The 17166-nt window shown below is 36.0% G+C and overlaps 1 long non-coding RNA gene across 3 annotated transcripts; it reads right to left on the reverse strand.

Moving 5' to 3' along the window:
- Nucleotides 1–1375: 1375 nt before the first annotated feature.
- Nucleotides 1376–2992, reverse strand: LOC120088863 (uncharacterized). Of its 3 annotated transcripts, none has more exons than XR_016523940.1 (3): nucleotides 2885–2992; nucleotides 2668–2748; nucleotides 1376–1942 (listed from the first exon to the last, which is right to left on the reverse strand). It is a non-coding gene; the product is annotated as an uncharacterized LOC120088863 (long non-coding RNA). The 3 variants fall into 3 exon arrangements; XR_016523938.1 differs by having other exon boundaries at nucleotides 2862–2926; XR_016523939.1 differs by having other exon boundaries at nucleotides 2827–2906.
- Between the last annotated feature and the right edge of the window lie 14174 nt (nucleotides 2993–17166).

The raw sequence follows: 17166 nt of genomic DNA on the forward strand, positions 1-17166 counted from the left end.
CTCGGGAACTTATCACTCTTTTCTCGTGAGCCCTAGCAGAAACACGATGAAGATAGCCCTTTTCACCTCTGCCCATGCACAAACACACATATTAGTGAAGGTTATGTTAATTTTGCAAATTTGCTTTTTTTTTAGCAATTTTTTTTTTTTTTTTTTTTTTTTTTTTTTTTTTTTTTTAATTTAACACTAGGCCCTTGTTATTCCTCTATATCTAAACTTTCCTCTAAAACAAGATGGTTGTTCTTAGACCAAAATTTGTCCTATCGGGGTGACAAATAAAATTAAGTAGATATGACATTTCCAAGAGTTTTAGATTCTAAATAAATCTAAAAGACTACGTATTTGATTTTTTATGAAATTAAAAAGAAAAGAAAGTTTCTTTTGAAATATGAGTTTCAAAATTTTGTTTGAAAATTTTAAAAGGTCTAAAATTTTATTTGTATCCTTACTAGAAAGAGTGTATCATCAAAATTTTATTAATAAGAATCAAGAAATTGTGTAAAAGAAATGATGCACAAAACAAAGTGAATAAAATTCTTGAATGAGCAAACATGAATCTATTGCATTCAAGGCATAAATGGTCTTTTGAAGCATAAAGAATTCAATAGACATGTTTTTCAAATAATCAAAATTACGCTATCAAGATGAATCAGAGTCTTAAATTTATTCAGATATGTTAGATCAAAGTTGCATAAATCTATGTAATCAGTCTAAGTAATCAACAATCTATTAACCCGAGCTCAGATGCTCAAGGGTTCCAAACATTTCAAACATGCATATATGATTCTATATGGATCATTATTAAGCAAAAATTTTTGGTGAGGCTTATTTTTTAAAGCTAATCAAAGAATACCAAAATGAATACAAAAAACATGCAATATTTACCCACCCGCAACTTAAAGATGGAACATTGTCCTCAATGTTTAAAATAAGTAAATGAATTCAAGAAACAAAAAGGAAGGGATGTAGAGAGAAACTTCCCTGGTTTTGTTGTTCATTTATTTGCTTGAGAGAGAATTTTCTTACTTTTGTTTTTCTTTCACGATGAGCATCTTTATATATATATATATATATATATATATATATATATATATATATATATAGATAGATAGATAGATAGATAATCACCTACAAAAGAAAAAGAAAATAATCAATTATTCTATTTATTAAAAATGCTAAAATAAGAAAGAAAGAAGAAAAATGAAAAATTAGAAAAGAAAGAAAGAAAGAGAAAATTTGTCTTGTTGCAAATTTTTAGCGTCGTTTACTCGATATTGGTGAATATAGGTGTCAAGTATATGAGGAATTAGCTAAACATGAATTCAACTGGACTTGGTTTACATGCCTTTCATTGTAGATTTTGAGCTTGTGTCCGTTCACCTTGAAGATTTTTCCTATTTCAAGACTTTTTATTTCGACGGCACCATAAAAGAAAACATTAGTAATTTCAAAAGGACCTAGCCACTTGGACTTGAGTTTTCCAGGCATCAATTGTAATCTAAAATTGTAATGAAAAATGAAGTTTATCTCTCTTGCGCTGAAAATGAAACTACTGATTTTACATCTGTAGGTGTAGCTTTGCGATGCTGAGGCTAGCGTTGCAACGCTAAATCGTAAAAACAAAGCCAAAAAGCGTTGGGCTTGAGTCGTGATGCTGGGTTGTGCAAGACGCGCGCTCGCGTGGAAAGTTCGGTCAAAATCCAGAGCGTTACGACACTGGGTGAAGAGTTGCAACTCTGCCCTATATTTGCAGCAAATAGGTGTATTCTGTCTTTAAGTGTCAAGCTAGCGTCAGACTCATTGTTGTAGGGAGCGTTGTGATGCTGCAAGCATTGCTGAAGTGTGTTGAATTGTTCCTCTTGAGGGGCAAAGTGGTAATTTGTCTTGGATCTTCTTGTTAATTGGTTCTTTGGTGTAGTTTGGCTCGAATTAGCTTCAAATCCTGTGAAATAACTTCGTTTGAGTTGGGATTAGAATTTACATACAAAAATAAACATTTTAAGTAAATAATTGAAGTAAAATTGAGGGAATTGGTACTAGACCATTCATATGTATGGAACGGAAAAATAAATAAATGATTTATTTAAAGCAAATAAATGATGGAACTGAAAAATCTACAGGTAGAGCAAAATTTTCAGGAGTGGTAAAAAAAATTAATAAATTGAGAAACAAAGAATAATTGTTTAGACTGACTTAAACACCACAATTCATATGTATTGCATAGTCAAACAGGAAAGAAAAGGAACAACAAGAGTAACAAAAAACCAGTTGTTCCTTCGTGATCTCGGGAGTAATGCAACAAATTAAACATTAACTTAAAGATAGCCTTACAAAAATTAAGTTTCATAAACGCAAAAGTAAGACTAAAATGGAAGGAAATAAAAAGGTTCTATCTCCAGTAGTATTTTAACAACAAAATCCAAACAAGAAATAGCGAGATCGCAAGAATTAGAAGAAACCAAAGCACAGGAAGTAAATTCCAGAAAATTAAAACCTCAAATTGAGCTCGAAACACCCTTGAAAAACGAGGGGGGTAGAGAGGGGGAGAAGAATTCAGCAAAAAAAAAAAAAAAAAAAAAAAAAAAAGAAGATATGGCAATAGAAACAACAAAATGAAATCGAAATATCACAAGAAAGATAAGAAGAAAGCAGAAGAAATGGACAAACCCGAAACTAGACCACGTTCAATTACATTATTTTAAGTAGATCTTATTCAATCTTTCTGACTTGCAATCTTCAATCCATTACCTGCATAGACATAAATTATTTACCGACTGTTTGAATATATCTGAAAATTTAAACATACAAGTACTAATCACCACTCACAATTAAGAAATCAAACTACAAAAAAATAAAATTACTATATCAAGAATTATGGAAATACAGATCAAATCAGCAGCATCCCAAAATCCAAGTTCAAAATTTAAAGCTAAATATATAACAAATTTCTCCAATAATAAGAGGCCGACAAAAATCCAAGCAGTAGCAAAGACGATATTCAATCAATATATTGACCAATAACCATCACAAATTCGGCTTACTTGGAAATTATGGGTCTTTAGAACAAAAACCACACTTTGAGAAATACTGATTGGCCCTTCCAGCAACCACATGACGGCGATGGCGAGTGCAATGATCGTGACCTAGGGGAAGAGAAATCCATGGCTATAACATGAATACTCAAATATTATGTAGAGACATAAAAGTGGACCGAGTATAAGTATATAGCCAAAATGATCTATAAGTATAAGGATAGGGTTGGACATCTTATCTTGTGGACATTATGGATGCAGTCTGTTTTATATTTGATACAAACGATGTGATCTCGAAATCATTCATGTAGAGACATACGAATGGGGGCATCTTATGCAAAATATGTTTGCATAAGACCGGACCACGAAATAGTCCATTTTCTTTATAACGTAAATGACCTAAGGTAACTCAATTTCAATCCTAAGTTGACTTGAAATATAAAGAAAATGGACCACGAAATAGTGGAGAGTCTCGGTAGTTAACGAATATCGATTAGGTACGTTTATGGAGTTTAGCTGATTAATCTCAAATCGTTGGAGCTCATGATCTGTTGGTTCATTAGGTCCCTCTACTAACTCGTAAATGGTATAACATCAGAATAGCGTGTTGATTGAATTTGAAATGTTCATATTCGGATTAGGCTTTGGATTATCACTAATGTTCAGTTATTGGATTAAACGTTACGGTTTTGGAAAATTGATAATAATTAAATATTATTTAAATATTTTAGTTATACATATTTGAATTAGGTGATTTATTAATTTAATATTTGATCTTAAATTAATTTATTAATTAAATGGTTTAATTAATTATTTATTCAAATTAATTTTATTGATTTTTAAATTTATAAAATTCAAGTATAAAATTAATTTTAATTTTATTTTAATTAATTTGAAATTTGTTCTAATTAATATTAAAAGAAATAATTAGATGAAAAGTGCGATAATTCCACATTTTCCATTTAATTCACACACAATGTGTTATAAAATGAGCTAGACATTTTAAATCTATAACAAAAATAAGAAACATGCTCACTTATGATAACACATAACAACTTATTTTAATCGTTAAAATAGGACATTATCTTGTAAAACTATGGTTACAAACTCACCTGGACTATAATCCTATCTATGACTAAACTAACTTAAGTTGATGGTTTACAGAACACTTGCTACCTTGGATTATAGCTAATTGTTGAGCATTGTTACCCGATTTTATGAGCACACGTGAGCGATATGAGGTAATAAAAGGGTTTATCACTTAGACATTGTAGGTTGAAATCCAAAATATAAACGTTATACTTGGATAAATCACATAGGTTTAGGTTGTTTTTAGACGAAATATACTAAGTAAAGAATATACCCAAACAATTAGAACACTTCAGTTGGAGATTAATAATATAAATGATATATTGTTTGTCATTAAGAGTTCATATCATGAGATCCATGTTTGGCTTCTTGTCGCTTTTACTGCGACTGCTTCATTCAAAAAGTGTTTGCATGGGTCAATAACAAGGTGAATAGGGGAACTTGTCCATAGTAAGTGGGTGAAGAAAATGTATCAACATATCCTGCAACCCCTCCATTAGTTTGAACCGTGCGATTCTTATTTTGTGTCTGCTGTCATTTAAAGGCGACATAGCTCGTCATTTCTAGTGACTATCCCCTCGGAGGGTTGTAATATAGGATTTGGAACAAATCAAACTTAAAAAATGAATAAGGTTTCTTAGTTTCATCTTCAACATTTTCTTCTAGTTCGGGAGCTTGTTGATACTGTTCTCTGAAATCTGAAAATCGAAAATCACACTTACAAAATTTACTAAGTGTTGGTAAGTTCTTAGCTGAAAACGGTAACTAAATATCTAAAGGAATAAAGAGTTATTCTAGAGTTAGTATTTAGTCAAGAATGTATTGCTTCAGTAAAGGAGTATTTGACTGCCCCTTGGAGCATCTACTCGGACTCACTAAAGTATCGTTGTAAATAAATAATGAAATATGGGTAAATTATTACTTTTTCTAAAAAGAATTTGGATTTAGACGCAGTTTACTGATATAATTTGCTTATATTTCAGCATGTCGAATTCAATTATCCAACTTTTTAGCTTTCGATAAATTTAACGGTGAAGATTATTCAAATTAGAAATCAAACATCAATATGATACTAGTTGTGGATGATTCGTATTAATGGAGGAATATCCTTCAGTTTCCAACTCATTTGCAAGCCAAAATGTTTGTGATGCATATGCCAAGTGGGTAAGGGCAAATGAAAAAGCTCCAGCCTATTTCTTAGCTAGCATATCTGATGTGTTAATTAAAAATATGAGAGCATGGTCACCACTAAGGAGATCATGGAGTCGTTACATGTGATGTTTGGACGACCCTCCACATCCGTTCTACATGATGCTCTCAAATACGTTTATAATTCCTGAATGAAAGAGGGGATCTTTGTTAGAGAACATGTCCTAGACTTGATGGTCCACTTCAATATAGCGGAAGCAAACGGAGATTTCATAGATGAAAAGAGCAAAGTCAATTTCATCATGGAATCACTTCCGAAGAATTTCTTACCATTTCGTGCAAATCCTATGATTAATAAAATAGAATATAATCTGACTACTCTTCTCAATGAGCTTCAGAGTTACCAATCCCTAATGAAAAATAAGAGTAAGGAAGGGGAAACAAACATTGTGACCTTAGAAAAATTCCAAAATGGATCGTCATCTGGAACTAAATCCACTTGTAAGAAGTCTAGACCTTCTATGTATAAGGATAAGATTATCCAAATGAAAAAAAAAAGGAAAAGGGAAAAAGAAAACTCATGCAAAGAAAGGCAAGTCCAAAGTTGCTAAAGGTAAATGTTACCATTGCAATGAAGACGAGCACTAGAAAAGAAATTACTCTAAATACCTTGTAGAAAAGAAGGCTGAAGAGGCAAAACAAGGCAAATTTGATTTACTAGTAATTGAAACTTGATGCGTTGTTTTATTAAATGGAAATATGGATGAGATGCGTTGATGGAATTGCGTTGTGCACTCAAGTTTCTCCAGCGAAATTCAAGTATAAATCCACCTGAGTTTCCTGGTAAGTCCAGGGACGAACATAGGGACTTGTGAAAATAGTTGCGTTGGTAATTTTTATGAAGACTTGTGGTAACCAGTTAAATAAATAAATCGTAGGGTTTGTTGTTTGCATTGATAAAAATAAATAACGAATGCGACGGAGTTTAAAAAGAGTTGGTAATGGGAAATATGATGAATATGCGGTGAATGGGTTGAGAAAACTTTCGGCTAACACTCCCTAGAATGTGTTCATGCTTTGCGATCATGCAACATGCATACAATAGTAAACCACCTCTCGGCATGAATGCTATGGCTTATAAGGCTAGAACGCATGCAATAAATATACGATAAGTCTATAGGGTTTACACATAAACCTCTATCTCTATTTATGTGATGACAACATGACATTCACACAAATATGCGACCACATACTATCATTCCCATTCCTAGGATGCATGCGACGCAAGCTGACAAACAAACCTTATCTCTAAGTCCCTATCTCTTGTTTATGTAAGCCTAATCTTGCTCTTTCGAGTCCAGATTCTAACCTAGCTCTCTCGAGACATTAGGTTCTTTCTTTAGATTCCCTCTCGAGTAACTCTAAAGGGTATTTTTCACAGCATAAAACAAGACAATCATATGTAATGAACTTCCTAGGTCATTTTAGCTTAGTTCTTCTCAAACCATTCAACTAGTTTAGCTACTCATGCATATTAAGAGAGTGAGCAGATGTAGAAATAGAACTTCCATTGAATAGATATGAAGATGAAGTACAAAATAACAATGCAAGTATATTAAAGAGCCTGGTAGCAATTTCTTGCTGCCAGGCGTGTACACTGTTTCTACTCGTGCTCTAAAGATATTCCCGCTCTCACGAGAGTCGGCCCGCTTTCTACTCTTACCCCATAAGGTTCTCTCTCAAGTTGCCCTGGGCGATCTCTGGCGCCACCATTATTCTCTTGCTCCACCGTAAAATGGAAAAGAAAACTATGAACAGAAGCAACTGATGAACTTGTTAACTGATCAACCCCTTTTCTGAAGAATGCACTTCGTATTTATAGGGTATCAATGGTGAAAGGCGGCTTCTCTCTCCCGGTTGATCAGATGAGACAGCTTTAATTCCTGATTGACGCGCGGAATGATTGTCACCAATAAAGCTGAGTATACTTCGTAACCGTTATCGACTGTCAACTTAATTTGGATCGGACTGTCATCAATTTTCTGTATGATCACTCTTAATTATTCTTTCACCCGGATGCACCCACCATGTTGCGCTGACCAAGTTGTAGCGATCCTTCTCCGGAAAAAGTTTGCGAGCACGATCAATGCAAAGTCTTGCAGTAAAGTTGCACTCGACCGATAATTTCCTATGATCGCAATCTTGCATTGCATTAACGCATATTCTGCACAAAAATAGAAAAATCAATAGTTCTAATGCGCTGAACGCATGCGACTGCAATATTATAGAATTTATGCTTAATGAACGCAATTTAACATATTTTATCAACGCAATCCAACATTGTTTAATAACTTAGCACTATGATAACGTGCATTTCTACCCGTTATCACATCCCCAAATTTAAACAATGCTTGTCCCCAAGCATAAGCTAAAGATTCCTTTAACAAGTACACCACAGAGTTCTTTTCCTAGATTTCTCAAGGATACTTCATTCAAATCCTATATATCATAAATTTCTTAAGTTTTATTCAAGTCTCTTCCTAAAATATTTCTAAGACTTAGGGATTGTAAGCTTAACTTTCAAAAAGACTTTACTAAATTCCGGAACATCGCATGATGTATTTCAAAAGAAAATTTTCTTTCAGGGTGTCAAATGATTTTATCCTAGCACAAAAGTTTTCTTCATTGCTATTTTTTTCTGACCGATTTTATCCTAGCACAACTTATGATGGCACGGGGAGTGCTAAAACGAGTGAAAATATTTTTCTTCAAGAAATGGGAGACTACCGCCGCATCACTTGCGACACATGCTATTGCCTCTACGCATTTGGAGACATAGTCGGTGATTAATAAAATATAGTACTTACCGTTCGAAGGAGGGAAGGGTCCCATAAAATCAATCTCCTATACATCAAATAGCTTCAGTTCCAAGATAGTGTTCATTGGCATTGCGTTCTTCTATGAAATGTTGCCTGTGCGTTGACACTGATCACATTTCATTGCGTAGTCAGCAACATCCTTAAACAATGAAGGCCAAAAGAATCCACTTTGCAAAACTTTGGCTGTAGTACGTTGCCCTCTAAAGTGCCCACCATATGGTAAGTCATGGCATTATGACAATATGTGTTGTTGAGCAACATCTGGTACGCATAATCGAATGATTTAGTCTGTACCTCTTTTATACAGATTCAGCTCATCACAATAATAGTGTCTGCATTCATTCTTGAGCTTCTTCTGTTGATGATAGGTGTAATCTTTAGGGAATTGTTCACAAACCAAACAATTAATGATGTCCGCATACCAAGGCAATTCTTCTATGTGGAACAGCTGCTCATCCGGAAATACAGCACTCACCTCAGATTCATTGTGGTCAACTTGGGGTTTTCCAATCTAGACAAGTGATCCACAACTTGATTTTTTGTCCCCTTCCTATCAATTATCTTGATATCAAATTCTTGAAGGAGGAGAACTCATCTGATCAACCTTGGCTTTGTGTCTTTTTTTGTCAATAAATATTTGATTGCCGAGTGATCAGTGTGAATGAGTACCTTTGTTCCCAACAGATATGCCCTGAATTTCTCCAACGTAAAAATCACAGCCAGAAGTTCTTTTTCAGTGGTGGTATAATTTATTTGAGCAGGGTTTAGAGTTTTATTTGCATATGTGATGGGGTGCAAAATAGTTTTCTTCTTTTGCACTAATGCAGCCCCTATTGCATACCTGGTTGCGTCACACATGATTTCCAATGGCATTGTCCAATTCGGTGCAATTAGTACGGGCGCGGTAATCAGCGCATTTTTTAAAACTCTGAACACGTTCAGGCAATTGTTGTCAAACTCAAATTTCCTGTTTGCCTTCACGCTAGTTGGTGGTGGAAGTTTTTCAATTGCTTCGATCTTTGCTTTGTCCATGTCGAACCCTTCCCGGTAGACTTTGTGTCCCAAAACTATACCCTCTTTCACCATGAAGTGACATTTTTCCTAGTTGAGCACCAGGTTCGTCTCTTCACATCTCTTCAGAATTTTCTCAAAATTGGCTAGGCAGACTTCATAAGTATTCCCATAAATGGAGAAATCATCCATAAATATTTCCACTGAGTCTTCGAGAAAATCTGAAAAGATTTCCATCATACACCTCTGGAACGTGCTCGACACATTGCAGAGGCCACACGACATGCAGCAAAAAGCGAATGTCCCATATGAGCAGGTAAAAATGGTCTTGTTTTGATCTTCAGGAGCTATCATGATTTAATTGTACCCAGCATATCCATCCAAGAAACAATAAAAATCGTTCCCTGCTAATCTGTCTAGCATCTGATCGATGAATGGCATAGGGAAGTGATCTTTCTTTGTAGCCGCATTCAATTCGCGGTAGTCCATACATATGCGCCATCCAGTGATGGTTCTTTGCGGTATTAATTCATTGTTCTCATTTGGGACTACCGTCATTCCACCCTTCTTCGACACACATTGCATGGGGCTGACCCATGTGCTATCTGCAATGGGATAGATAATGCCCGCATCCAGCCACTTGATAATCTCCTTCTTGATGACCTCCTTCATCGCAGAGTTAAGTCTGCGTTGATTTTTAATAGTTGCTTTGTGGTCGTCCTCAAGACGAATGTGGTGCATGTAGTACGTGGGGCTAATTCCTCTGAGGTCAACGAGCGTCCAATCAATTGCTTGCACATGTTTCTTGACAATGCTCATCAACGCATTCTCTTGATCTTCGTTGAGCGCAGAGGAAATTATCATTAGCAGTTTCTCATTCTGCACCAGAAATGCATATTTCAAATGTGTTGGTAGGGTCTTCAGTTCAAGTGTTGGTGGTTCCACGAGGAAAGGTTGTGTTGTTTTTCTTTCTTCTTTTGGCTTTTCTTCTTGTTGCGATCATTCCTTCTTCTTTGTTTATTTTTGCTACGATAACATTGCAGGCAGCTACGGATGCGTTGACATCCTCTTCTTCACACTCTTCATCAGACTTTTCTTCTTCAATCAAATTCAGGTCATCGTCAGAATCTTGTAGGTCTTCCTCATCCAGGAATTTCATGGCACGAATTATGTTAAATTTGAGCTTCTGTCCGTTTATGCTCAAAGTGCTTTCTCCCTTGTGCACATTAATTTGAGCACGATCTGTTGATAGGAAAGGTCGTCCCAAAATGATGGGCACATCTTTGTCGGCCTCATAGTCTAGAATGATGAAGTTAGCTGGCAAAATAAATTTATCAATCATGATCAGCACATCCTTTACCTTACCTTCTAGATGAACCAGAGATCTGTCAGCTAATTGGAGAGTCACTGATGTGGACACGAGTTGCCCCACATTTAATTGTCTAAAGATTGATAGCAACATCAAATTTATGCTGGCCCCAAGTCACACAGGGCTTGCCCAATATAGAGTCCTCCTATGGACCAAGGAATAGTGAAGCTCCTAGGATCGCTCATCTTCGGTGGGATAATAGATTTGGAACTTTGCGTTAATGCCACCGTGGCAAATTTTTTAGTGTCTCTTTTCTTAGTTACTATGTCTTTCAGAAACTTGGTATAGACAGGCATTTTCTCAATCGCTTCACTGAAAGAATTATTAACATGTAATTGCTTTAACATAGATAAAAAGCGTTGGTACTGTACCTCTTCGTTTTTCTTCTTTCTTAGCCTCTGAGGGAAAGGTGGCAACTGGACTTTTACGGTTTCCGTTTCATTTGACTTTGAGGTCGACGAAACCTCAGGTTCCACTGCTTCATTTTCTCTTTCTTCTTCTTGCATTACCGCAATCTCGGGCTCAGTTGCGATGGAAGTTGTTTTATTCTGATCCTTCTTTTCTCCCTCCATAATCTTCCCACTGCGCAATGTCACAACCTGACATTGTTCCTTACCTGATTCCTCTGGGTTGCGTGGAAGTTCGGTATAACTTGGCAGCACCCTTTGCGGTCGATTCTTCAGTTCATTCGCAATCTGGCCTATTTGCAATTTAAGGTTGCGGATGGATGTAGCCTGACTTTGAAGCACTATCTCGTTTTTCTCTATATATTGCTTCAATAGGCTCTCTAGAGAAGAAGATTGCATTGGTTGTTGTGAGCTACTTGTTTGGTTGCTCTGTTGACCGTTGTTACGTTGAAAGAATCTTGTTGGCCCTTATTTTTATGCCACAGATTGAAAATTTTGTTGTTGATTCTTCCAAGCAAAATTAAGGTGGTTTCTCCACCTGGGGTTCTAAATGTTTTAAAAGGGAGTATTCTTTACAAAATATACAGACGGTGGATTTTGCAGATAATCTTCCATCGCATGCCCATCACCGCAAGTCGCACACCTTGCGGTGTTTTGACTTATTATGTTAATTTGCCCACTTTGTGTTGTTGGGCTGCTGATTGCCATTCCTTAAATAAAATTCATCATTGCGGTCATTTGGTTTTGTAATGAAACAATGGCGCCGTTATTTGCATCGGAGTCTTTAAGTCTCAATCTCTGGTCGCTCTCTCTCTAGTCTTCATGGTTCTTAGAGATGCAGTCCAAAATATTCTTCGCCTCATCGTAAGTTTTATCAAGCAGACCACCAGCGCCTGCCGCATTGGCACCGTCTGTGAAGCAGGAGTCAAACCGTGATAAAAAATTCCATTTGAAGACAGTCTGATAGCCCATTATGCGGACAATCCCAGACCAACCTTTTAAACCTCGCCCAAGCATCGCTGAGCGATTCGTCCATATCTTTTTCAAAATTAGTGATAAGCTTTCTTCGTCTTTCGTTCTCAGTAGTTGGAAAATACTTTTTCATGAATTTCTCCACTACTTGCTCCCAAGAAGTAATCTCTCTTGGTTCGAGCGAATAAGCCCATTTCCTAGCCTGATCAAAGAGAGAAAATGGGAACAACGTTAGTCGAACTTCTTTTGGGAACACAAAAGTGTTGCAGATTTCAATAAAACTTCGGAGGTGGGTGTACGGGTCCTCGCCACGCCTTCCTCCGAATTGACCTATAGTCTGAATAATCTGCAGCATCACTGGTTTCATCTTGAATCTGGTTTCATCAAGGGCAGGCCTCATGATTCCTATAGAGAAATCATAGAGGTTTGGTGATGCATAGTCCCTAATGGGTCTATTGTGATCGTTTGCCAACAGAATCGGATTTGCCATGACATTATTATCATTTGGTGTTCCACCTCCAGGCTGCTCCGCCATATCTTCTTTATCGGATTGTGGTTGCTATTGGCTGTCTCGTAGTCTCCTTCGAAATGTTCTCTCAATCTCTGGATCTTAGTTCGCTAGAGATTGAGAGTTCTGCAAAGAAATCAAAGAAATTACCGTTAACAACTATTTTGCCGAAGTCCCCGGCAACAACGCCAAAAACTTGATGCATTATTTTATAAAGTGGAAATATGGATGAGATGCGTTGATGGAATTGTGTTGTGCACTCAAGTTTCCCAGCGGAATTCAAGTGTAAATCCCCCTGAGTTTCCTGGTAAGTCCAGGGTCGAACACAGGGACTTGTAACCAGTTAAATAAATAAATCGTTGGATTTGTTGTTTGCATTGATAAAAATAACTAACGAATGCAGCGGAGTTTGAAAAGAGTTGGTAACGGTAAATATGATGAATATGCGGTGAACGGGTTGAGAAAACATTCAGCTAACACTCCCTGGAATGCGTTCATGCAACATGCATACAATATTAAACCATCTCTCGGCGTGAATGCTACGGCTTCTAAGGCTAGAACGCATGCGATAAATATGCGATAAGTCTATAGGGTTTACACATAAACCTCTATCTCTGTTTATGAGATGAAAACATGACATTCACATAAATATGCGACCACATACTATTATTCCCATTCCTAGGATGCATGCGACGCAAGCTGACAAACAGAGTTTATCTCTAAGTCCCTATCTCTTGTTTATGCAAGCCTAATCTTGCTCTTTCGAGTCCAGATTCTAACCTAGCTCTCTCGAGACATTAGGTTCTTTGTTTAAATTCTCTCTCGAATAATTCTAAAGCGTATTTTGCACAGCATAAAACAAGACAATCGCAAGTAATGAACTTCCTAGGTCATGTTAGCTTAGTTCTTCTTAATCCATTCAACTAGTTTAGCTACTCATGTATATTAAGAGAGTGAACAGATGTAGAAATAGTACTTTCATTGAATAGATATGAAGATGAAGTACAAAATAACAATGCAAGTATATTAAAGAGCCTGGTAGCAATTTCTTGCTGCCAGGCATTTACACTGTTTCTACTCGTGATCTAAAGATATTTCTGCTCTCGCGAGAGTCGACCTGCTCTCTACTTTTAAGCTCTAAGGTTCTCTCTTGAGTTTCCCTAGGCGATCTCCGGCGCCACCACTCATCTCTTGCTCTGCTGTAAAATGGAAAAGAAAACTATGAACAGAAGCAACTGGTGAACTTGTTAACTGATCAACCCCTTTTATAAAGAATGCACTTGGTATTTATAGGGCATCAATGGTGAAAGGCGGCTTCTCTCTACTGGTTGTACAGATGGGACAGCTTTAATTCCTGATTGACACGCCGAATGATTGTCACCGATAAAGTTGAGTGTACTTCATGACCGTTATCGGCTGTCAACATAATCTGGATCCGACTGTCATCAATTTTCTGTCCCATCGCTCTTAACTATCCTTTCACCTGGATGCATCTACCATGTTGTGCTGACCAAGTGACGGCGATCCTTCTCGGGCGAATGTTTACGAGCATGATCAACGCAAAGTCTTGCGGTAAAGTTGCGCTCAACCGATAATTTCCTATGATCGCAATCTTGCATTGCGTTAACGCATATTCTGCACAAAAATACAAAAATCAATAGTTCTAATGTGCTGAATGCATGCGACTGCAATATTATAGAATTTATGCTTAATGGATGCAATTTAACATATTTTATCAATGCAATCCAACATTGTTTAATAACTTAGCACTATAATAACGTGCATTTCTACCCGTTATCAAACATGTTTAGTGAAAAGTTCTCATTTGATCTGGATATCAGATTCAGGTGCCGCTAACCATATTTGTACTTTCATTCAGGAAACTAGTTCCTAGAAACAGCTAACGGAAAACGATTTGACTTTCAAAGTGGAAATAGGTGAAGTCATTTTCACTTATGCATTGGGAGATCTAAAGTTGTTTTTTGGAGATGCCTACATTTTGTTAGAAAATGTTTATTATATACTTAATATGAAAAGAAACTTAATATCAATCTCTTGTTTATTAAAACATATGTACAACGTTACATTTTATATCAATGAAGTGTTCATTAGGTCACGAGGTGTTCAAATATGTTGCTAAACAGGAAAATAACTTGTATGTGTTAAAACTAAGTGAGGCAAAAGCTATTTTAAATATAGAGATGTTTAAAACAGCTGAAACTCAGAATAAAAAAAGAAATATTTCTTTTAATGCCTATCTTTGGCACTTAAGACTTGGACACATAAATGTCGGATTGAGAGATTAGTAAAGAATGGATATCTAAATCAGTTAGAAGGCAAATCTCTACCTCCGTGTGAATGACGTCTTAAGGATAAAATGACTAAAAGAACTTTACAGTAAAAGGTCTAAGAGCCAAAGAACCTCTAGAGGTTGTTGGTGCATTCATACCATGCGATGAAATGAATGTGGATTCTAACACACTGTTTTATATAGTTAAACCCAAGTATAAGCTCAACTAGATTTCTGGCGAGTCCAGGGTCGAACTCAGGGATTGCTTTGTTGTGAATGCATTGACAACTAATGTTCTAATCTTGACGCAATTTGAATACTAAACAAGTGATGGATTTTGATGCTATTCTAATGCTAAGATTTATTTTAGTAGTGGATGCGATGGAATGTGAAATTCAAATGAGAGATGGTAGGGTCGAGAAGAATATTCACTCACATTCCCTAAGAAAATATATTAATCATGCATTTAAGTAGTGCACTCGATATTATAACCTACACCTTTCAGTGTACATAGCCACAATATCCTATTCCTAGGATGCTTGTGATGAGTGTATATTGTGAAAGATATTTCTTTATTTTTAAAAAACCTTTCTTCTTGTTTTTATAATTTCTAAATCTCTAGTCCTTTTAAACCTAGATTTAATCTACTTAGAATAATCTCTCGAGTTATTCAAGCATTTCAATAAGTATGCATAAAACAAATACAACGAATGGTTTAAATATTTCTTAGTTCATGTTAGCTAAATGCTTCATAACCCATGAATGGTTTTAGAAAAGATGGATGGGATATGAACTGAATTTATGTTCATATTAAGGAAAGTAGTCTTTCAACGTTTATACAATATAAATACACTATGATAGGAAATAGAGATAGCAAAAGAAGTTGTGGTCTATAATTTCTTATTTTCTCTGGGTTTAGCAATGACTGCTTCACTCGGAGTGTTAAAAATCGAGTTCCTCTTCTGCATCCTGAGGTGATTCGTAAGTTTTCCCTTAAGGTTTACATATGGTGGAAAGAAGAGTGGAGTTTTGCAAAGTTTTCTTTCTATTCTCCTCGTCTGTTTGTATGGTGATTTCATGTTGTATTTATAGGCATTTAGATGAAGCTTTTCTTCTCTTACTAATGATTGTGCTAATGAGGTGCATTAAATTCTATACCCTGATGCGTCGCATGCTACGTGTCAGAAGTTCATTGGTTCTACAGTGAAGCTTTTTTATCACCTAAAACCTTTATATTTTATTTGACTTCCACATCCTACACGTCATGTTATAGCTTATACCTGAAACGATCACTTGGCCAACTATGCGATGATATATTGGTGTTGATAACTCATGTGATCGCATCGATAGATTTTATGCACTAAGCGAAGTATGATTTTTAACCTTTTGTAGACATATTAGATTTTGTGTGTGTATGATCGCATGATGTAACTATTTTCATGAATTCCTTATCAAGTTGTCGAATTTTCAGAGCTTCTATTTGTTATAGATAAAATAGGCAAAATAACTTGTATTTCTACAAGTTATCACTCCCCAAATTTAAAACAATACTTGTCCTCAAGCATATACATAGAGTCTTAATAAGTCTTGATAATCTTAATGATGGAAATGTCCTAAACTCGCAGTTTGTAAATGTTGTTAATGTATTTTATTTATCAATAAAAATGTTGTTGAGTTTTTTTATTCAATATATTATTATTGATATTGCTTCTTTTTATGAGAATCCAATAAACGAATCCATGACTATAACATGAATACTTTAACTTTGTGTGGTGATAAAAAGTGGACCATGTTTTAGTATGAAGCCAAAATGGTCTATAAGTATACAGATGAGATTAAGTACCTCATCTTGGTGAAACTATTGGATGTGGCCCATTTTGTATTCTGATACAAATGATGTGATCTAAAAATCATTCATGTAGTGACATGTGAGTGGGGGCATCCTATGCAATGAGTTTGCATAAGGCCGGACCTCGAAATAGTCACTTTTCTTTATAGAAACTGTTTACTGCTAAACTGACCATCTCAAACTCAATGACCTAGGATAACTCGATCTTAATCCTGAGCTAATTATGAACTCCTGTTTATTCGGGATTATCCTTTGATCTGCATAGGTGAGTGTAGTCTAACAACATTGTTCAATACACCTCCCATTTTGGGGAGAAGACCAAATAGATAGTTGGGGACATATCTTTGCAATATGGAATTTACTCTTACCCGTTTAGGGTTAGCAGATGGGTTGTTCTCCTAAGCGCTAATGCCTTGTCTTGAACAACGAAGCCCCGCCCATGAAATCTAGGGCCACTAATCATGTTTGTTCTTCTTTTCAGGGGATTAGATCCTGGCGGCAGCTTGAGGCTGGTGACATGATGATGTGAGTGGATGACCTCCAGTTAACTTTACAGAATAAGTTTATCACTTTACATGATGTATATGTTGTTCCCAAATTAAAAAGGAACT

The sequence above is a fragment of the Benincasa hispida genome, chromosome 10 (genome assembly GCF_027475165.1).
Source record: "Benincasa hispida cultivar pf3 chromosome 10, pf3_genome.v1.1, whole genome shotgun sequence".
Lineage (NCBI taxonomy): Eukaryota > Viridiplantae > Streptophyta > Magnoliopsida > Cucurbitales > Cucurbitaceae > Benincasa > Benincasa hispida.